The sequence below is a fragment of the Prinia subflava genome, chromosome 3, assembly GCF_021018805.1.
Source record: "Prinia subflava isolate CZ2003 ecotype Zambia chromosome 3, Cam_Psub_1.2, whole genome shotgun sequence".
NCBI classification, from domain to species: domain Eukaryota; kingdom Metazoa; phylum Chordata; class Aves; order Passeriformes; family Cisticolidae; genus Prinia; species Prinia subflava.
In genome coordinates this window covers 54,276,915-54,301,267 of record NC_086249.1, presented here as the reverse complement: position 1 = coordinate 54,301,267, position 24,353 = coordinate 54,276,915, and positions in this window count along the sequence as shown.

Genomic DNA, 24,353 nt, shown 5'->3' with positions numbered 1-24,353 from the left:
CAAAAAAAGATATGATTTTCTAAAAATAGGATTTCACTATGCAAGTACTTTTTGAGTATTCATATTGTTTGCCATCACTTTTTTGCCTATGCCAGATGATGCAGCTATATATTCATAACGAGATAATCTATCAGAGTGAAAGCCATTAACTCATTTCAGTATTTAATCACTAAATAAAAATCTACTAAACAAAGCAGCAATTATATTTTAAACAGAGCATGGAAATTAAGAAAAAAAAAAGTAAGTTACTTAATTTCAAAGAAATGGTAACATCTGGAAGTCAAGACTGAGGTTATAACTTGGTCTAAGTGCTTAACCTTTTCATAAGAGCCCTTCAGGGTACTGTTCTAACAATAATCATGAAGGATTCCCTATACTAAAAAGTAAAACCAAGATCATGTGTTCAGATTCAAGGGTTATAAAGGAATGGTTTGTGATGAAACAAATGTCACCTTAACACCTATATATAAACTTAAAAGCCATCATGACATTTTTACAAGGCATTACAAAATATTGAATGGCACAAAAATTGAATTTTACAAGATTCTGTGTTATTAGAAATTGTTCCATGGAATTGCTCCATGTTCTGGACAGGACGCAATATTATTTTGTCTCTTAAGATGTTTCTAAGTCTTTTATTTTGACAGGTTCTAGCATCTCAAATAATGTGGAAGCCAAGACCTCTGAAAACACAAGGCATTATATTGTTTTTTGGTCTGAGGGTGAAAAATTCTGCCTCCAGAAAACACTGGTACTCCATGAAGGCAATGTTGAAAACAAGGACTGGAGAAGGCTAACAGATGGATGGTTAATTTGTCTGATGAGGCTCAGTGCTGGTCAAATAGGCTTGTGTGTATTCAGTAATCATAATATCTCTGTAATAACATACAGATTATAAAGGACAATAGCAGCACAAACCATTAAGAGGGTTATCCTGAAAACAGTGGTCAAAAAGCCAAATCACAAACTTAATGTCACATAAAAAAAAGCCATGGCAAATTTAATATTGTATTTTTGTGGAAGAAAAAAGGAAAATGAGAGGAAGAAAGAGAAATCTTTCAAAGCTGCATTCAGCAAAGTGATAATCAGTGATTATTCATGTTTAAATTAAGGATATAATTTAAATGTTGAGTTAGATCTGGTCTAAAATCTTAGCTTCTTCTAAGTTTTAGTTCTTAAGTGACACAAATTGTTCTATACGGAATTCTGAGAAGGGAACTAATGAATGAATGAAGCAACTAAAGAATGAATCAGTTCATGAGTAAATAAGTTTTAACCTCTAAAAGTGAACTAGAATAGTAAAACATAGATTGATCACTTTCTACATAAAATTATTTCCACACTAGACCTTCATACAATACACAATGTGAACTCACAATTTCACAATTTTTCATAGTGATTGCCAAAACCAGGGCTCAAATAGGACCAAATCAGAAAAACTCTATATGAAAGAAACAAATTGGTTTGCAAAAAGCTCTTTAAAATCAATAAATCATCAGGGTAGACAATAGCCCATTTTTTAATTGAATATTAATAGGTTTTTCATTATTTAGATTTCTCTAAATTTCTTATTTTTAATTGTTCAGTGGACAATAAATATGACCAATTCCAACCTGCAAATTGCTTCCCATAGCTGCTTCCAATACTCAAAATCTTTTGTACATATCTAGCATTTTCTGTTACATGTCATCACCATCACATGGTATTGTTTCTACTTGTGGTATAGCTGACTGCAAAAAGAGCAGTAGAGAATAGCAAACAGCAAATAACAAACACATGCCTCCATGTGTGAATGTCTTTCTTTTCATTAGAGAAACTCTACAGAAAAAAATAATTATATTTCCCAAGCATGCCTACAAGAAAAATTTGTTCCTGCAAATAATTAAAGTTTGCAAAAAAAAAAAAAAAGAGAAAAAAAAGAAAAAAAAGAAAAAAAAGCAGGTTGGAAACAGTTAAGTAAATACCCATCTGGATTTAAACAATATTTGTAAACATTGTATTAATACATTTCTCCATATTTCTTTACATACATAGCTTCCTTATAATGTTTTCTAAAATGCAGACTAAAATAAAATGTAGGAACAAGGGAGATTTTAAACTAATTTCGTATTTTTTATTTTCCTTATTCTATGTATGAAATAGAGTTAATGTTTACTATAAGGGAGCCTCAACTATTTTTTGTTTTCATTCATTAATATTTTGTTTTTAAAACCTGTGGCAAGTACATCATAACTCTCTGTGAATATTATCATCATGTTCTCTGATTGTTATCTTATGTGATACGGAAAGTAATCAACTATCCAATTTTTGTTGAAAATCGCAAAAAGACTGTCATATAAGATATAAGAAAGCAATTTCCTGAATTCATTGACCTTTCAATTGATATCATAACACAGCATAATCACCAGGCATTTAAATTAGCAATGTAACTCAACGTAGATGGATAACTGTGAAATCTCGAGGGCTTGTTGCCTGAACAAGACCACAGCACTGTAGCTAAAAGGGTAAATGTGCTTCATGTTTAGGGATGACCTTTAAGTCCCACAGCTGCCTATCATACGTCTTGTTAATCTGCCCTGTTGTTGGGTTCATCTGCTTATTTTATCCTTCTTTTTTTGTAGAAGTTTAGTTTTCAGTCAGGTCTAACACTTCTGCCACAGGTGCAACACAGGTCTGCATGCTTTATTTTGTCTTAATCTAGGCTCACAGACATCTGCCTGAGGAAAACACTTGAATGCTGAAAAAAAAGATTTACTCTTAAAAACTTTGTCTTTTAAATGAAAAATAAGGGGATTTTCATACTGCTTTTCCTTTAACACATATATTTGATCATTATTTTGATTAGGATAATCTGATATGATTTTAACTTCCTTAAGATTAAACATCCAGCCTAACTTTTTATATTCTGAATACTCATCAGAGAGACACTGGCACTCACAACTTTTTCTGGATATTCTAGTACCTAATCAAAGAAGAGGTGAAAGAATGTCTGCATAAAGATGTGTCTCCATTTCTGTCCTGAAAAAAAGAGCATCAGTCTCTCTCTCTGACAGCATGCAGAAGAACTCAAAGACAAGCAGGAAAAAGAATTCCAGGACAACGTCTTAGGAGAAGTCACTGTTGAGATATGAATTCAAGGTCTACAAAATTTTGTTTTTTAAAATGCCTCTTCCATGTGCAATTATAGCCTTTCTGGGGACATGAAAGTGTACATTCATAATTTCCTTTGTTTAAACTCACAAAATTAGAAGTTTTCATTTTGTGAGCCCTTGAAGTTATATATACATGTGTACAGAGTCTGGATCCACCTAAGTAGGACCACAGCTCAGCATAAGTTGTGTCCCATTAACACAGGGGAGATTATTTAATGAAAAAAACAAGTTAAAGCAAAGCAAAACAAAACAGATGACTTCCTTAACCAGTATTTCAGTCTATGAAGTCAAATTCCATAGCCATTGACTGGAAAAACTCTGGAAGAAATGTAAGGAGTGTTGTTTGATGAAGGACTGGAGGATTTGATTCATTGGTGACTGGCAGTGGTGTTTGAAATGGGTTTGGGATTACTTGCCTTAGAGACCAAGGGCTGTATCGCTGAAAACCCTTGACACTTGCAAGAAAGATATTAAGGAATGAACTCAAGATGCAGTTGAACAAACATGCTTATTCTAGAAGTCACTTCTTCTGGACATTCACAGCTATATTTTTGCTCCAGTTGAATTTATACCACTATTCCTGCTTTTACATATTGAATTCTGGTAATTTAATTAAAACCTTTTCACTCAGTATTACCTACTGGTTAGCTGAAGACCCCAAAAATTTGTGTTGTAATAAAGTAGCATCCCTAATGAGCTGAGGATGTGTGATACTTGGTAGCCTGAACAGCAACACCAGAATGTTCCTCTTCGTAGAAAAACACAACTCAAATGATAAAATTCAAGTGAGCTTTTCTTTTAACTTGGGGAAAGGACTATAGTTTTCTGTACACAAATCACTCTGTTCCTTTAATCTACTTTTTTTTCCTCTCTGACATAAACTTTTCTAAAATAAGCAGTAATTTTCAGGGTTTATAACATTCATTATCCCCTCTGCTTATCTTGTGTAGCAGGCTTGTGCTTTTTAAAAGGACATTTTTCTTCCTGTATTGCTGTTTACTTCTCACACAGTACTTTTACAGAGAAAATGTCATGTTGTGAAGTGTCCAGGTAACCTCCATGCAATGTTTTTTTAACCACAACTTCATTTTACAAAAGGGCTTTTTAACAGCAAACCCAGATCAAAGCACTGAAGAGTTTGGACACAAAAGAAAAGTCCCACAGTAACGAAAAATCAATGATCTTTAAAATAAATCAAGATTAAATCAAATCAAGCCAGTTTAACAGATGATTTTAAAGTCAAACAGTGACTTGGCTCACCTGATAGCCAGCTACAGGTACAACAGATCAGATGAATATAAAGCCAGTAGTAAATGTCTGTATCCTCTTCAATTTCATGTTATAAACAAATAAAAAGACATTGAGTTCGCTCCTGACACCTTTATTGGCAAGTATTTGTTCCACAGGATGTCTTTCAGTGGGACAGAAGTAGAATTAGATGCTATTTTATATAAGATGGCAGAAATTGACTTTTATCATCAATCAGCTATATCATTTCAAGGAACTGTGAAGTACTGAAAGTCAATAAATGTATTGGAGAGATCAATTAATTATTAGAGTGTCTAGATTGAAATTCAGTTAGCTGTTTCAAAATATGCAGGCCGTAATTACTTCCTTTTGCACAGAAAACATGCTAGATAGTTTTTAGAATAGTATGTCTCATTAAACACTATATTTATTCATCAGTCCTAGTGGGGTGAAAGGTTTATAACACATAGTCAGCAGTAGAAGGAAAAATATTTGACTTGAACTTATACATTTGTTCTTATACTGTAAGTGATTTTGGCATTTATAAACTGGTTCTTGCTCTGGACTCTCTAAATCTCAGCTAAAATGCCAAGCTAGTCATCAGCCATCCATTTCCCTTTCATCCAAGTGCTCTGCCCAGTGTAGAGACTGACACATTAGAAATTGTGCTGATATTCTGCATATATGCACAGTCTCAGCTTATTGCTTCAGTTGCCAGTTCAGCCTGGCTAGTTTTGCATAAAATAGCATATCTAACTTATGAAATCAGTCATAAAATATAAAGTGATAAGCACAGCTGAAAAATGAAGTTTCTTTCCAAGCAACCTCCAAAATTATTAGCAGGTAGCTAGCTCATAGTAACAAAAAATATAAAGATCCAACTCTCTGATGGTAGTCCATAGTTTAAGATCCATCTTGAGTAGTCTAATATTTTAAACAATCATGTTCAGGGTTTACCCCACAAGAGGGAAAAGGAGAGATAAGGCCACACTTCAGTACAATGTCAAATTGTACCCAGTGAGTTCACCAGACTTCCTAAAAACTATCATACACAAAATTGTAGCACCAAATGTGGGATACATGTCATTTAGTTTTATTAGTATAAAGCTGAGGCATCAAACTTTGAGCTAGACAAACATCTACTGCATGCTCAAAATCTTCCTATAGCAAGGAAGAAAGAGGTATTGGATACCTGACTTGAGCATATCAGAATGTGGGTAAGAAGAGTTCCCACTCCTCATTGTGCAATGTTAAAAGGATAAATATTTTTATCTGCTACTGATATTAATATATCTAGGAAGCATTTACCTCCATCTCACTGGAAGGTAACACCTCCAGTCACATATCAGAATTTTGCTTTACTGTGTCTTATGGGCCTATAAAAAACGAAAGTATTTTGTGACGTGGACCTTTTTGTTTTTCCCAGCTGGATGCTGATTTCTATAAAACGAATTATAAAGATTATTTTCAATTAATTTATTAGTATTCATCTGTATAGTTACTCCTTTTCAATCATTTAATCTTGTTAGTATCTTAACAAAAGGAGAACAGAGATGTCTTGATTGAGTGTCAGACAGGTTGGGTCTTACTTCCATATTTTTTCAGTCAGTTTAATATTTTGAATTCTCACAAATCCCCATATGTTTTTATTGACTCTTACACTGCCTTTACAATAATTTGCTATGTCAGTAGTGGTAATTTCAGGAGGACAAAAATCCTCAGTTTCTTGCAAAAAATATAGTGATATTTGTCCCAAAACTTTTACTCTCTGGTGGTTTTTTCAGTTCAATTTTCCAATGCAGATCATCTCCACAACAGCTGCACTAATAGTCAATACTCCGTGCCAGGTCCTATTTTCTGATCCATAGAACACATTAAATCACTTTTACTTGCTAGTTTGCCAATTAGCTTTTTCCACTGGATGAGTTTTCTTCATCAATTAAAATTATTGGTGATCATCTAAAGTAATTTCCCTAGTTCATTGCCACTATTTCTGTGCCACTATTAAAGCTAGTACATTATGTCTTTACCAGCTGCCTTTAACCTGTCTACTGATCTAAACAGACTGATTCTGATATTTAAATTACAATGATGGATCTCAGATGTGCTCAGTACGAAGCTGGGATCCACTCAGAATTTACCTTTTTGTTTCCTTTATTTCGATTCACAGAATCATAGAATGGGTTGCATTGCAAGAGACCTCAAAGATCATCTAGTTCCAAACCCCCTGCCATGGACAGGAACACCTTTCACTCGACCAGGTTTCTCAGAGGCCCATCCAACCTGCTTTTAAACTCTTGCAGAAGTGTGAGTGGAGTTCTATCCACAAATTCTCTGGGCAACCTGTTCCTTTGCCTCACAACCCTCACGGTACAGATTTTCTTCCTATCTAATCTACTTACTCTCTTCCAGTTTGAAGCCATTACCCCTTGTCCTATGACTACATACCCATGCAAAAAGTCCTTGGGTTTTTTTGTAGGTCCCTTTTATGTACTGAGAGGCCACAATAACGTTTCCCAGGAGTCTTCTTGTGTCCAGGCTGAACAACCCCAACTCACTCAACACGCTCCATAGGAAAGCTGGTCCAGCCCTCTGATCATCTCCATGGCCTTCCTCTGGACTGCCTTCATCAGATCCAAAATAGTCCTTACTATTCTGAGGGTCTCAGAGCTGTATACCAGAGCTGAGACCCAGGTGGGGTCTCATGAGAGCAGAGCAGAAGGGCAGAATCATCTCTTTCAATGTGCTGGTCACACTGCTTTTCAGTCAGCCCAGGGTATGGGTGGCTTTGTGGGCTGCAAGCACACATTTCTGGGTCATGCCAAGTTTTTCTTCCACCAATACTTCAAAGTCCTCCTCCTTAGGGCTGCACTCAATCCACTCATTGGCCATCCTGCATCTGTGTTTGGGATTGCCCTAACCCAGGTGCAGGATCTTACATTTGACCTTGGAATTCATGAGGTTTGCACAGGCCAAGCCCTCTAGTCTGTCAAAGTCCCTCTCCGTGGCATCCCTTCCCTCCAGTGTGTTGAGCACAGCACCCAGCTTCCTGCTGTCAGCAAACTCATTGAGGGTGCATTTAATGACCCCGCCCATGCCACCAAGAGCATCGTTAAAGAGTGCTGGCCCTGATACCGACCCCAGAGGAGGATCACTTGTCTCCACTCAGACATTTAGCTGCAGACCCCAACTCTTTGAGTACAACCATCAATTCAACCCCTTATCCACCAAGTGGTCCAATCATCAAGCCCAAGTCTCTCCAGTTTTAGAGACAAGGATGTCACGTGAGCCAGTATGAAATGCTTTGCATGAATCCAGGTACATGACATCAATTGCTCTTCCCAGCACTGTAGCTCCATGACAGAAGCCCACAAAACCTTTCAGGCACTATTTGTACTTAGTGAAGACATACTGTCTGTCAACAATTCCCTCCTTATTTTTCATGTGCCTTAGCAAAATTGCCAGGAGGATCAGCTCCATGATGCCTTCTCAGGGAAATTTCTGAATACAGAGAAAGAACTACAATACATTCTAGTCTAGATGAGTGAAAAAGCAAGCGCACAATGGAACATATTTACTCAACACTACAGACAACAATTCTGGCTCAAAATTAAATAATTTTATCCAAATCCTCTGAAGAAGTTAGAGGCTTATTTTCTTCCCTTGCCTGGGTTTCAAACCCTTCTTTAAAAAAGGGAAAACTGCCATTGACCATGATACCTTTTTTCTAATGTGTACCTAGTTTCTAGTCATTTATACAAACATTGGGAGGTGGGGGTTAAAAATGGAGGTTTTTCAATTGACTGTTTCTTTAATCCACACCTGAAGTTGCAAATATTTTTTCAAAGTGTATGTGAATGATGCAAAAATAATTTCTTCGATATAAACCCACAAATATTCTCAGTGCCAACTTTTATTTTCATTAGGAAAGCACTAATTTTAGAAACATTACTAGAAGTTTCTAATATAACATTAATCAATAATTTGATTTAAAATGCATATAAATATAATAATTTATGAGAAATCTTGTAATAAAAACCTTAAATCAAGTACTTTACTTTGTTATGCAAAGACTAAAGTTTCACTTTCCTCCTTTTTCCCTCTTTTACATTTTATGCTATTCAATGGCATAGGAAACATACAGTAAAAATCAAGGCATTTCCCACCTTTTCCAATGAGTGCTACTAGTTTGCTCTCTTATTTCCAAATTTTCTAAAAGTAAAACAGCAATAGGAAAATGTACAAAATAACATTAACCTTGAAAAACACTTTTCTCTTATACATACTAAAAGCAGAACCAAGATTTTGGAATATCGAAGAAACTCAGTGTGTTTGAAACCTTGTAAAGTCTCATTTTTTTTCCTCATTTAACTGAAAAAAAAATTAATTTTTAAAGCACTTAGCCCCAGACTTCTATTACAGAAAATAAATGGAGATACTAAATTTTCTACATATTTATAGGTCGAATTATAGAGATACATCATCACATTCTCAAATCTGGAGATGGATTTAGGCAGCAGCAATGAAAGACCCTCTAACATGATGACAAAGATCTCCAGTAAGAGAGTTTTCTTTATCAGTGTCAAAGCAGATTGGGTACTTGTGATCATATACATACATATATATACATATATATATATATATATATATATATATAAGAAATTAATATCTATAAAGTAAGACATATAAAATGATAGAAGAATTCTATCAATTTCAGCAAGACAGAGTTAATCCTGAAACTTAATAAGCTCTAGAAAACACATCTACTGATGTAATGTAATTATTTAGGACAGTGGAAACATTTTAAAAGAAACCATGTAGACAGCTTTTAGGAATTTGATCACAGTTTTACAGTTAGACTGTAGCAGCTAAGCCACATGTTCTAGATTGACCTTGGTGGGATGCTAGGTGTCCTTCAAGCTTCTCTATCACTTCCAATCCTCAACTGGAAAAGCAGAAAAATACAAGAGGCTCATTGGTCAAGATTCGGACAGGGAGGGATCACTTAGCAATTACTACCATGAGCAAAACAGACTCAAATTGGGGAAATTAATTTAATTTATTACTAATCAAAAGTCGGAGTAGGGTAATCAGAAATCAAACCAAATCCTACAAACATCTTCTTTCTGCCTCTCTCTTATTTAGGGGCTCAACTTAAGTCAAGATTTTTCTACCTCCTTGCCACCACGGAGGCACAGGGGGACAAAGACTCTTTGTGGGTTTATGGTCAGTTCATCACGTGTTGTCTCTGCCATGTCTCTTTCACAGGAGACAGTTCTCTGTGAATTTCTCTAAGATGAGTCCTTCTCATGGGCTGCAGTTTTTGTGAACTGCTCTAGCATGTGTCCCTTCCATAGGGTGCTGTCCTTCAGGAGCAAACTGCTTCAGTGTGAATCCCCTGTGGGGTCATGAGTCCTGATAGAAAAACTGCTCCAATACGGGCTCCTCTCTCCACAGATCCGGCCAGAAGCCTGCTCCATAGGGTCCTAGTCTCCACTGGGTGTATCCACCTGCTCCACCTTCACAGTCTGGAGGGTGATAGTCTGCCTCTCCATTGTCTTCACCATGAGCCGGGCAATCTCTGCTCCAGCTCCTGGAGCACCTCCTTCCCCTGCTTCCCCACTGACCTTGACGTCAGGACTGTTTCTCTCGCATACTCTCACTCCTCACCTTTGACTGAAGTTGTGAACAAGATTTGCTTCCCCTTCTTATCAACATTATCACAGAAGTGCTACTGCTACTGCTGATTGGCTCAGTTTTGGCCAGCAGTTCTATTGGTCATAGAGGAAGCTTCTGGAATATTCTAAAGGAAGTCACACCTGTAACTCCCACCGCTATTAAACATATATCATACTCATGTGATGCATCACATTACTTCAGAGCAGAATAATTTTCTTCCATTTTTCTAAACAGAAAAATAAACAGATAAATAAATGCCCTTCTTTTTCATTGCAACTGAGCACCAAAGAAGTAACATGGTGTCACTGGAAGCCTTAAATGTGAGCTCTTAGACTGTTACACAGGCACTGAACCCCATTAAAAAGGCTGTATAAACACTAAGTCACTCAAAAACATAAGGCCTAAAAACTTATTTGTCTGATGAGTAGTGAAATACATTCAAATATTGAATTATGTATTTCCTTTCTACTTATATTGAATGAGATCTGAAATTCACAGCAGTCAACCTGGTAATAAAATGGTAATAAAACATGGAAAAAGATTTGTCAGACCCCTCTCACATCAACTTCCACACCTCAGCGAAGGATACATTTCTATTCATCTCAGACACGGATCTAAAATTTCAAATTCCTTCAGGAGCTTAGGGACTCAAGTGATGATTTTAGACATGAGCAAATTCACCATTTCTCTTAAATACATTTCAGGTTTTACTCTTATACCATATTTTTATGCCATAGTTTTTGTCATTTCCACATGCCATACTCTTAGCATTAATTGAATAAAAAGTTTGTGACTTCATATTCATTTTATGCTGAATTATTAATTTTTCATAGAATCATAGAATGTTTTTGATTGGAAGAAACATTAAATGTCAGCTAGTCTAACCTCCCCTGCCATGCTCTGGGATATCTTCAACTAGATCATGTTTTTCAAAATTCTATGTAACCTGACTTTGAGTGTTTCCACATTTTTGATTTTTAATATCTTATGTCCTATTTCTCCCTGCAATTCCCTCATCCATAGGTTGAATGTGGTGTAAAGAATGTGAAAGAAAGGAATAAGGTCTCTGTTACTGGTCAGTTCAATTTTTCAGCATATAAATAGGATTAATTTTTTCTAGGATGATACAAATTAGCTCAAGATTTTCAATAATTGCAAAGAGGAAATAGAAATGAGAGCTGGAACATTTTCCATGACAAAATTCATTGCATAAATTTGAGATATTCTAAGGATACTTAGATTTATTAGGTTGTCTCATCATGTTGCACATTCTCAAAATATATCAGCAACTGCCTGTTTCATTCTCCTGTAAAAATTCTATATTTGACTAGTTCATGATGTAGACCATTCAGTCTTCATATATTTTTAAAATGGAAGCTGCTTTAGAGATCACATCTTAGAATATATTGTGAAGCTGCTCTGGGAATGGAGAGTCTGCTCCTAATATCACAGATCAGTTACAAAACTGCATATACTTTGGTGGCTCCCAATGTAAGACAAACTTTGACTACTCTGTAGCACTTTGCATCCATCTGTCCCAGAGAGTTTAAAAAACATAAATAAGAAATACTTTTGACAAGTAAGAACATCAAGGCACAACAAAAGGGAAACAAACAATACTAATTGCTGGGATAAATACAGATGTCCAAGTCCCATCCTAGAAAACAAATCATATCTGTGTAAAAAAACCCCAAAGCCTGGTCTAGTCATGTAAAGTCTCTTAGCTGTGAATAAAAAGAAGCAGATATGCCAAACAATTTTAATGCCTGTTTTACAATGACATTAATCATGTCCTAAACTCCATTGACTATATCAATCTGATTTTATTGACTATGAAGAAAGACCTCCATTAAAAGGTTGGATAGACACATCTAAACTCTACACTTAGTGAGACAAATCTCACCTAAACACTAGGAAATCATTATGCAAGACAGTAAACACATTTTAGCTTCATTTCTTTTTTCTAAAAAGAAAAAAAACTAATGAAAGTAATTGTAGAACTTCTCTGTTTTCTTGAAAACTTTATATCTTTGTATCTTCTAGGGGCTTTTTGCTGCATTTATGTTTGAAGGTGGTGAGTTGGGGGGTTTGGGGCTTTTTCCATTTTTACCAGGAAATTAATAACCTAAGCAAACCAAGATAGAGGAAAAGAGGATATTTTAGCAAGGCAATTTTTGGTCTTCCAGTAGTGAGTTGACATATTTTTTACTTAAGACATTCAAAAAATTATATTATCTTGCCAGATAGTTATAACAACAAAATAATTTTATAATTACTGCTGCTTGCTCCTCTTTCTATATGCTTCATTCCTCTTATATATTTTCATATATGCAAATATCAGCCTATAATTTCTTTCTGCACCATGAAACTAATATCCTGTGATGGAATGATAATTTAATTGAACTTACTTTGAAGAGGATGTTGAGCTGTCATTTCAACCAAAGTTTCAATAAATCTTGTCTAAATACTGTGTAGTTTCTTAAAGAATAGTCTTCACAAGCTCAGAAACCTCCTAATTAATTTATTTTGATAGATTTAGACATCACAAGAGCACTTTTTGTTGCAAACTCTTATTCAAATATAAGTTGTCATGCTAGGAGAAAAAATACAGCTCAACTACTGTTCTTTAGTTCGGTGTTAATGAGGATAAAAGAATTTAAAAGAGTCAATATCCATCTGGTACTGAGGCTAATGATTAAATAAAAAGTTACATTTCAGAACTAATTATTGTACAAGTAATTTGTAACTAGGCCTCTACAAAACACTAATTAAAAAAAAACCAAACAAAAACACAAGCGAGCAAACTCCCACAAATTGAAGTCCCATTATGTGTCCTTACAGACACATTACTTCTACACTGAAATTTCCATTTCTAATGGTAATACCCAAAAACTCCCTAGGAAGATCTTGCATCATGCTGCTCCTTAACAGTTGAGATCCCCCGTCCTGGCAGAGTTTTCTTGGACCAATTGGCAAGTTCTATCATTAAAGTATATCTGACTGACAGCACCATCTATTCATGAGTCTTGGAAAGGTCAACAAGATGCATTTGGAACACATATTTGCAACTGAACTTCTGCTTGAAAGGTGAATTAAAATAATGGAACTGTAAATAAGGGGATGCAACAGAATATAAATGAGAAAGAAACTCTGAAAGATTTCTGACAAGGTTCTTTAGTAGGATGGGAAAATTACTTGTATCTAAGGCAATTATAAAAAAATTAATTTCTAAATTTTTCTGACTAAGCTAAGCCTCTGAAATATGATGTTTATCTCTCCAATTTTCTGGCATAGCAACCATGAAATGCCTCTCCTGTGCAACACCTATAATTACAAAATTGTTGATGTTCAGTGTTCTTGCCTAAAATAGAAAAAATTGTAAGAATAAGAGACTTCTTTCCCAAACAATAAGAAAGACATTTTCAGAATGCACAGACTTCCTAACTGAAAGACTACCACACTGAAGTTGCAAGTTTCCATCTTAAAGAACAATAATTTGCACATCAATCAAAGGACAGGATGATCTGAAGCACTGGCAGATTGCAGATAGATCTTGGATGAGCAGAAAATAAAACTAATAAATTTGTGGGATTGTTTGGTCTGTGACCAAAAAAACACTGTAGTGCTGGGTTGGAAGCAGTCTCCCAAAAAAGATGGAGTAAATAGGAAAAAATAAAAAATAACCCACAAATGTGGATTAGCATCACTATCACATAGAGATTACTGTTTCTCAGGCTTCAAAATTCCAGTAATGCAAAAAGGCATTTCAGATTCACTGGCACAGAATCTTGAGTGTCAAGGCAAGGTGAACAGGACTTCTGATACCTCCTGTGAAAACAGAAAAGCAAGCTGTTTATGCTCTGTTCATGTGCAATATGAATCAGTCCTGATACCACTTCATTCTGTGATCAAAGGGGATGCATGAAACAAAGTTATTAGTGGTATAGCTGAACCAAGTACAAGCAAATCTAAATATATTCCCCAGGAGTTTACTGGAAAAAATTACATAATATTAACTAATTATTTCCTATTCTAAATATTCCAAACTCCATAAAATCTCTATTACATGTGTAAAAGATTTATAATGTGAACGTTAGAATATTGAAGCCTTGACTGATCATTTTCATTGATTATTATTCAATTTTCACAGATTATTAATAATTGAAAAACAAATAAATACTTGAGTTTTAGAAACAATGTGTTACGTTATGTTACGTTGTGTTACGTTTACTGTATTTGTATTCCTGTATTATTTGACCCAATTACATCCTTGGATGTGTGGATCTTTTACATTATCTGCACTAACATACATGAAAGATTTTGCTCTTGTCTGTTGCAAACTATTCTTGAAATACCAATAATTTATATTATTTCAATGCTTCAGCCACTCAAGCCCAACCAAGTTAATTTTTTTTTTCTACATTCTTGTTAAATATCTGCCATTATATTCAAGTCTACTCAAGTTAAACATGCTTCAGGGGAGCACAGATTTAGATGACTTTAATGGAATCTGGATTTCATATATTGATGTACTTCTCATTAGCACACTAAATATTGACATTACCTTACACTGACATAAAGAGCTAAACTTTTTTAGCATACAGCTGACTGCAAGTCAGGAGTTTTCAGCTGCTTCTAAACTGCACTGAATATACATGCTGCATCCTATGGACCCAATGCCTTCACTTTTCATATAATTACTCTCTTGTCAGTTCTGTCCTTCTTTCCAATAATTCCCGCTCATTCTGTTTGCAGATTCCACTGAAATGAAAACCACAAGCTGCTCCCTTCTCACTCCCTCTGGTGAGAGGCAGCAAAATGCAGCGTTAAGAACAATATACGGCAAACAGCAGTGAGATAAGAAAACAAACAGTAATTACATCATTATTAATAACAAAAATCTACAAAACTAGGTTGATTTACATGAGAAGTTGCTCAATGATCAACGTGGTGCCATATAACACTTAAGATAACAATAAAATGGCAGCAAGCCTTTTGCAGGCCACCTTTCTCTTCCTGCCCATTATCCATGGCCCTCTCCTTCTCAGAAGTGGGAGTCCTTTATTCCACCCCGTGGCAGCTGCAGGAGGTGGAATAAACAGTCTGGAAATGCCCACACTCTTCCAGGCTCTGCCCCCTCACAGTTAGAATGAAACAATGAATTCTGTCCTGCTGAGAATCAGGACATACCCTCACAGTTTAAAACTGTTTGTTGGCATTCAGAAGGAGCCTTCTGTTTTTCATTTTGTGATACAATATGAAAATGGTAGATCAGCTAAGAAGTAGAATTTGGACAATGTGTCCAAACATATTGGCTTTTGTAGGGAAACAAAGTGGCAGCATATACACATGTGGTTCATTTACCAAAGGACTTCTGAGTAACCTTGCAAATGACAACACAGACCACTGAAAAATTATAGCAGCTCTCCAGCTGTTTAATTTAGGATATGATAAATGGCATGCTGTTTGGATTTCTCTGCAACTCAGAAGAGATGCGGCTCAAAATAAAGCTGGATATCTGTCTGCTCTTTCAGTAATTTCACAGTAGGGTTATCAGAGACTATTCAGTCTAGACTAATTGAAGGAAAGTTCATTGCTGTTGGAAATAGGTATCTGTGAAATAATGTTTCATTTCAACCAGGAAGACAAATTACTGTGTGCCTTACTCTTGAAATAATTACAGTAACCCCTCTAGAGAAAGGAGGTAATATATGGGAATAATCAGTTAATTGTGATATGTGATATGTTATCCCTCTAAAGCTTAATAGGAACTACATGAAAGACATTTGAGAACTGTGATTTATTCCTTACCAGCTGCAGAAGTACATAGCAAAATAAACACAGCTCACTGAAAACAAATATTTTTAGTCTTGGGATTGGCAGAAAATTCTACAGATTATTTTTTTCATAACATAACATCAATGTGGAATAATCATGTTTACATTTTATGAAGCCTACTCCTATCTTTAATCTGTTATCAATTAGTGTATCAACAATCTGAAGGCATGATACCTTGGAAGAAAGTATCGATTCATCACCTATTGCATGCAGTAAGGGTAGGTTGAACATCCTAAGTGTCTTGGGTTGAAAAATGTAACCAAAAATGTGTATTCTATTTTCATCTATTGAAACCAGTTGGGAGATATTGTTCTTTATCTCTTGTAACTCTAGGGTGGGAAGAGGGCAGATGCCTTCTGTTAATGGGACACCTGATAACACCAGATAAGGCAGTGCCTCCTTATCTCTTCACCCATCCTCCTCCGTGGGACATCACCTGTGAATGGGCCATTTAAGGCCTCTCACATGACTGATAACATCACCTCATTCCATTGTGAGATGCTCCACTCAGTGGGAGGAGCCAAAGCCTTTCCACTGGGATAAAACCTGCAGTCCCAAACACCAAGGGAGCCTCTTTCCACTGGATTCCCAGAGGATGATTGGACTTCTTGAGGATCATCTCTACTCCAATGAAGCCACATCTGTCACTCCAGGAGGACTTATTTGGGCTGCTTCCAACACCCTGACCAGCAGGATGTCAGGTTTGCATTCTGACTCTGTCAGTGGTCCTTTGTACTACTGCATTTGTCTTATTTTATTTTTACCTTTTTTGTTGCTTGTTACTTCTCTCTCTATGAAATTGTATTTCTGACTTGGAGTCTCACTGGTTTTGCCTTCAAACCAGTACACTAAGCTATTTCTAAACCAGAATTATGTGAGGCTTTTCACAATTAGAAATAAAACCATTTGGAAGCATTTGAAGAAATCTTTCCACCTTTATTAAAACCTTTGCTTAGAAGTGTCAATGCCTATTTTCACACAATGATTGGACTTTACCCATCAACAACCAGCAGTTTGAATAAACTTTATAATCACAATCTAAAGCAGATTTTATGTTGGGTTTTTGTTCTTTGTAAGCAGATAGCTTTCAATGCTTTCACTCTTCATAGTTAGATGAGGAATAAAGATGAGAGAATGGGTGATTTTTTTAATGTTATTTTCAGATTTATTTCAGAACATCTGAAATGTTAGCCAAACTAATACAAAAGCATTTTCACAGGAATGTATCTCAGCTTGAAGTTAGTGGTTCCAAGCACTAAACAAATATACAAAGAAGCACAAAGTAATACTGTTCTATTATTTGTCTCCATTCTTCATATTTTTGTAATCTTTATATAAAGGAGAACAAGATAATTTAACTCTAGCTGTCTGATCTTTGATCCTGATTGCAACAGAGCCCAAGAACTGAAGAAAGACTTTCTACCACAGCTAACAATTATGATATATAGAAAATGCAATGTTTCAGGAAAATTCTAATTTGCTCAATTAGGACAGGTCATATGGTATTGCTACAGCTGCTGGAAGGAACACTTACACAAAAGATGTTTCCCAGTCTCGAAATCAGATGGCTTCATAGCTTAAACTTGGCCAAGAAATGACAAAAACTTACTGCTAAATATAACAGCAATCATGGGTGCACATCTGGGTCTTATTCAAATCTCAATTACACTTATGTAAATTAAAAATAACTTGATCAAGATCATTACATTTAGAGCTATTTAAAAACAATGTAAAGTTAGAATGAGGTCAATCACTTAAAAAATATTAAAGTATATTCAGAAGGAGTATATGTTGCATAAATTTTTTCTACTCCTTTTTACTGCTTTCCTAAGTCCCTAAGACATTTTTGTATAATTTTTATTGAATTCTAAGTCATGCTAGAGTGTAGATTAATTTTTTTTTTAAGCTCTGCAATTCTAAACCAGCTGGGAGACAACATATGCTTGCTTGCTCCTTCAAAACAGATTTTAGTATTTAATGGCTCAAAATTATATAAATATTAATTTAAACCTATATGAGACACACTAGAGGTCAGATAAAGATAAATGCACAAGCTAGCAATAAACAAATTATTTCATTTCACCTGAAAACATATGTTTATATTATACTTATGCTTTAGCCTTCACTTGAATAATACTCATTTAGTTCAAAAAACTGCTCTAAATGAGTAACAAGTGTCAAGTTTGCATTTCTTCCCAGCTCAATATAACCAATATAGACATAGCAGCTTCTAAAACCTGGGAGAAATGATGCAGTGGTCCGTATTTCAAATTATGCTTTCTCATTGGTAAAGAGTTATTTTCTATGATTACAGCGAGATTGACTAAGCTGTCTAATAGCTGAAGACCCCTACTAAAACCTCTGCATATCTGCAGAGTGTATCAACCATCCTTGTTGTAGTTATCCACAAATGTTTTTGCATCCTTTCAAGTCATTCGTTTTTCAACATGTGCACGCAGACTATATTCCAATGCAAAGCAATTTATTTCTTATCTTTCACTACTTAGCTTAACTCCCTAAATCAGTTAAAGAATCAATTAGTTTATTATTGAAGTGGAGCTACACTTACAGTGGCAGTACAGTTAGCTCTGAATTGTAGTGAGATATCTTACAAAGGCTGTGTCTCATCCTTCAGGGTGGGGATTACAAAAGTAGGGCTTCTTTTTGTGCATAACACTTCATAAATGATACTGGCCATTGTTTAGTATTTCAGAAATAGAGAAAGGGCTTTTAAAAGCATATAGTGATCTTTTAAAACCATACAGTTAGTACCAGTTTTAGGAAGACAGATTCTGTTTTTCTAATATGAATTAAAGATCAGCCATGTGGCTTCCATTCAGGCTTCACCAATTGATTTTTATCTTTTCTGAGGTTAAACTGCTTGCTATAATTAATGCTGCCCCCAGGTAGTTGTAACTTTTACAAATAATATTCAGCATGTGATAATAGGTCTCACTGGCCATGACAGCAGCATGGGGTCACATTATTACAGAATAAATGGTCTTGAAAAAATTCAGTATTAAATTTATTTTTTCAGCTCTTTTCTCTTACAAATAACCCTGTAGTAGATATAGGAGAAAAGAAAAACCTTATCAAATCCAGATAGATTTTTTTTCATCTCCCAAATATCTTGAATGGTCAAAGTACTATTCATATGTATTCTTATATTTATTTGAATGGATCAAGTTTCACCTTTCAAATGCTGTAAATCCATAATAAGGTTTTTGAATGCAGTATTCAAAGTGCTTGCTGGAGTACACCATATTTAAATAGCTGCTTATATAGCCAAAACACTTGTTCCACTGCCTTCTTGGTTTCAATGGTATGCGTTTCACTATTTTTTACAATCCACCTCATCTCATCTCAGGCACAACAATATAAAATTAACAATATTAACTTTCAGTTTGCTCTTTTTACTCTATCTGAAAACACAAAGACAGGGTAAAGAATCTTGTTTTCATCCCAGTTACAATGTAAATGGAAGAGCTAGTGGGTGTGTAGACAGTTTTTGAGCAGTTGTGGAGGTTCTCCCAGGCCAAAAAGAAGACCATGGTACATACCCAGTATATCTAACATCTGTCAATTACACAGATGATGTCGGATTCACTATTGAAAGCTGTCATTTAAACCATGCTCAAATTTTACTCCAGTGACAACTAGCTCTCTCAGAACAGAAAGCCAACAGTAAGACTGCATGAGTGTAATTTGTACAATTTATCAATGGATCAATGCTCTGGAGAAAAACTAGGAAAGAAACTGACCACATGAACACGCTAATTTTTTAATAGTTTTTCATCATGCCATATCTGCTAACTTGGAATTTAGTACCCTGTTTAATGTGGGAGCATTGTGAGAACAGAAAAAGCAGAGGATTTTCAGTCTTGCAATAAGCTTACATAGATAGACGTTTGAAACAGAATTGAATTTTAGGCCTTGAAATATTTGGAGCATAGAAAGTTTTTTAGCTGCAAAAAATATAAAACAAGCAAGTATTGTATGCTGTTAGGTGTATGTGTAGTGTTCTGTGATTGGCTTAGGTAGATATTTGTAAGCTTTTAGCATTAGCCTATTGGCTAAAAAACTTTTAAAAGATCTTGTAACAAAGGAAACTGACTTCTGTTGTTATAGTGCAAGTTTCAAATCTTTTATGTCTCCACCTCCACTGATAGTAGAATAAAAAACTTGTGGAACACCTCTCAGTTTCCCTGTGCCATTATTGGAGATTAGATCCAACAGTTTAAGATACCAATATAAGCAAAGTCAGTGACCAAATTAGAATGAGAAATCTGATGGGCCTCAAGAAGTTTCAATTGCTTTGGCTGATTGATGAGAAAATTTCTAGTTCTGAAGACTGAATGGCTGCACAGTCATCTCTCCCAGGAACTGAAAAAATTCCCATGTTTTCTCAAAGTACAGGATGAAGATAACATCTTTGTTTTCTCTAACAGAAATATGTAGAACTTTGAATGTTTTCCTAGATATAACATAGTATTCATAAATATTTCTTCTGCTGGAATGTGAAAGAGAAAATCCATAATACTTCAAAAATTCAGACACAAGACATCTATGACAAAACCACCTACACATCATAAACTGTAGACCAAGTTAAGATCTCATATCTCATTTCCAGCCCTCAGTACATCTATATAACCTCATTTCCCACGATAGAGTTTTATCTCCATTATGTTCTCAAGGGTGTTGAAAAAACAACTTCTTAATATAACCTAGTACTCCTAAATCACTTCTTTAAAAATTAGCAGCAGCACTGCTTATTAAACAATTATGTTCTTCTGCGTAAGTAGGATTTTGCACTGTGGCTAGTCATTGTACACCCACAAAAATTGGGACATTTAACCATAGCAGCAGTGTAGGCTTCATTTCAGTAATGACTCATGCCACTGCTCGGGTGCTCTGACCTCACTGTGCCTCCCTAGATCAAGTTTGGCATTATGACACTGATATCTTAAACACTAACAGCCCCCTTGAGATCAATTGAGGCAGCTTGAGATGAGCTCAGAATATTAAACCTCCACATCTTGAATAGCTTCTGATTCATGAGGAGGATACTTCCAACAGTCAAGCACTCTCCTCCAAAGGGAGCTCTGAGCCTCAGAGGTGGTTAACAAGTGGAAAAGGAGCGCAGAAGCCAGAAAGCTTGAGACTTAGCTTTGTGTGACACTTGGCCTAGTTAATGTTAGTGAATATGTTATGGGTCAATAGAGCAGTCACTCACAAATTCACAATGCTCGATTTCACATTCTCCCCATTAGGACAGGATCGCTTTCTTAGCTCACAAAGAAAAAGAAGAAAAAAAAAGAGAGAGAGAAAGAAAAAGGTGTCATTCAGGGGACACTTAGTTTATTCATTATATGGCTAGAGACAGAAAATATCAGGTTTTCAACCTTTCTTCTGCATATTTTGAGTCCTTGACAAAAATGAAAGCTGCAGTATATTTGGCCTTGTACTAATAAAGAAGACATTACAATTAAAATATAGAAGTTAAAGCTGGATAAAACCAAGAAGTCTAGTGGTGTTTAGGCAAATAAAAGGCTACAAAGTAAAGAGCAGAAAATTGAAAATATTTTGTCTCAGCACCAGATATTCAACAGATTTTAAGTTTTATGCTAAATCATAGAAAAATTCTTCAGTACTCTGTTGTAGAATATTCTTAGCTCATAGTCTTTAAACATGCCAGGAGGTTGTTATAGCCCCTTTCAAGTGTTAGCTCTATAAAACTTTAAATCATCTTATCACAATAATAAACTAAAGCTGAGTTTTAAGTGCTCCCATGGGAAGGAATGCCTGAAAGGATTATTATGTGTTTTGAAGGCAATGGCCTCTTGGTCATCCATTTGAATCTAATTTGGCTAAATAATAGCAATAAACTGTTTCAATCTGATGAATATTTAATGGAATAAATAAAATTACAGGTGTATTATTATTATTTTTGATTAATTATTTGAATCTGATTCTCCTTGATTCTTGAAGAAATTTATATTTCCATATTGCCAATTACATGCAAATACATTTTAAAGATAAGTCTTTTATTTTCTAAATCAAGTTATTTTAGAAGAAATTAAGGCAAAAATAGTGTGATACACTAAAGGGAGATATGTACCTTATTCTCTTTATACACCTGTGTTTTACAGACAAGTTCTGAGTTTTCTACAACTGAGCAGTAAAGGTGTAACGAACTCTTGCCTCTCTTCAAACTCTGAGATAGCTAATAGATATGTTATAGGAAAAAGCCTTGTGACAGAACCACAGCAAAAAAAGAGGTAACTCCTTATTCTATTTTCACACCTCTTCATCCAGCTGAAAAGTAACCTGAAATTAAACCCTCGAATATGCTTAGTATGTAAACCATAAATAATTGAGGGTCCAATCTTGACCAGGTTGTCTTTTGAGGATTAAATATTCCAGGTATAATATCAATGTCCTTTCTAAACCATATGGTTGCATAGATGAGAGCAACTAGGCAAGAGTTAATCCATCTATTTATGGCTTCAACTGAGACAGTTAACAGACGTCCTCCAAGAAATGCAGTAATTATTGACTTGACTCTTCTCAGTATGAAATTTCGATACCACTGACTGAGGTGATGAATAAAATCACATGTCTGTAAAGACTTAAAACTGTACTTCTGGAACCTGCCTGGTGCTCAAAAAAATGTCTGTGTAACAAAACAAAGCCAACAAATGTGGTTCTCAGAAATCTGAGTAAATCAGTTGTTTTGAGATGCTTCAAATTAGCTGAATCCCAAGATCACTACCTTCTCCCTTTTAGTACTTTATTTAAATATAAACAAGAGTTTGGGGATTTTCTCATACTAGTCACAGTGCTGCTGTACTCAACCTTATTGACTCTCATATTTAAATTATAACACACAAAGAATGTTCATAATTAAGCAGCAGTTTCATCTTAGCTACTGTCATTGCATGCAATTTCATCCTGCACAGAAATGACTGTTAGAGTAAGACACTTTTAATCCTGAATCATTATGTTTATATAGAGAGGCTGTTCTCCATATGATAACAGTTGCTGATTTTGGAGATCAGAAATTAAATATATGTGTGTTTTTACTACCTGGGAAATCTCCTACTACAGAAAAAGTACTTCTAAAATGAAAACATTTGTTTTGGAAAAAAAGTAACTATAGGACAATTTTAAAAAGTATTTTTAATTAAATTCTGTTATTGTCTGTTATGATATTTTCATATCCTAATATATTCGTTCATTTTCAAATGAGGGAAATATTCCCTATATATTTGATACAACAAACTGGGAATTCAGTTTGGGGTGTTTTTTTGAGGCAATAGTATTAAATATTTCCACTGAAGAGCTTTTCTGACAAGAATTTCCAGCTAAGAGATCTTAAAAACAGACTTTTTTTTAAATCAAATATAAAACTCATCTGTATTGAAAGTAAATGTTTTGACTTTTTATTTATAAGGCAGAAGGATATTTTCTGTCGTTTGAAATTTATAGATAGTTCCTGCAACTAGAGTAATCATGTCATGACATTTAAAAATTCAAAAACCTGCATTCTTTCCTTTCACTTTTCAGTGATTTTTCACTTTCTTTTACAACCAAGAAAAAAAAAAGAAATTTTAGAAAAGCCTTGAAACCCAGCAGTGATTTGGTATCCTTCCCTTAAAAATGTTAAAGAATTATTTTTTTATTTTATTTTACAGACAGGAATGAAAATCAAGTTGTCAGATATTGCCACTATAACACGTTTTCTATAGTCATCTGAAGTGAATGCTTGATCATTCACACTCTTATAGTTCTAACATAGCTCAGCATATGGTAGGATATTGTGACACACTTGCATGACTCATAAGTCAGGGATCTGATATGTAAAGCAGGAATCAAATATCACAACTGCTCTTCAAGAAACACAGGGGGGCATTGTAAGGGTTTTTAAAAATTCATTTTGTTTTCCTAGACAATTTGATTCCAACAAAGTTATTCACAAATTGCCAAGATAATAGAGCTTTGGTTTACCATTGCATCCTTTGTTATAACAAAAACTCTGACAACTCTCAGTATTTCTTCTTTTTTCTCAGGCAGAAGAAGACACTTCACTCATAGCCTGCATGCAACTAAATTCTTACTTCAATGCAGCTGTTTAAGCACTGACATAAAATGATTTTGCTAAGCTTTCTTAAACATCCTGGGTCTCCTGGTTTCACAAGAAGAAATTATTTAGTCATGAGTTTTGTAACTCAAGACTGAATCCTAAATATCTTCAGAAATAAATCTTTTAAACTTCATAATTACATTTATTTAGCCTTGAAAATGGTGATTTTTGTTTACAAATCACTAAGACCTAAGTTTCTCTGCAGACTGCTCAACTTAGTATGAGTTTTGGTTGTTGGCTCCCAACGTGAGTCTCTGCAGAAAGGAAAATATGTCCAGCTATGCTGGACCAGT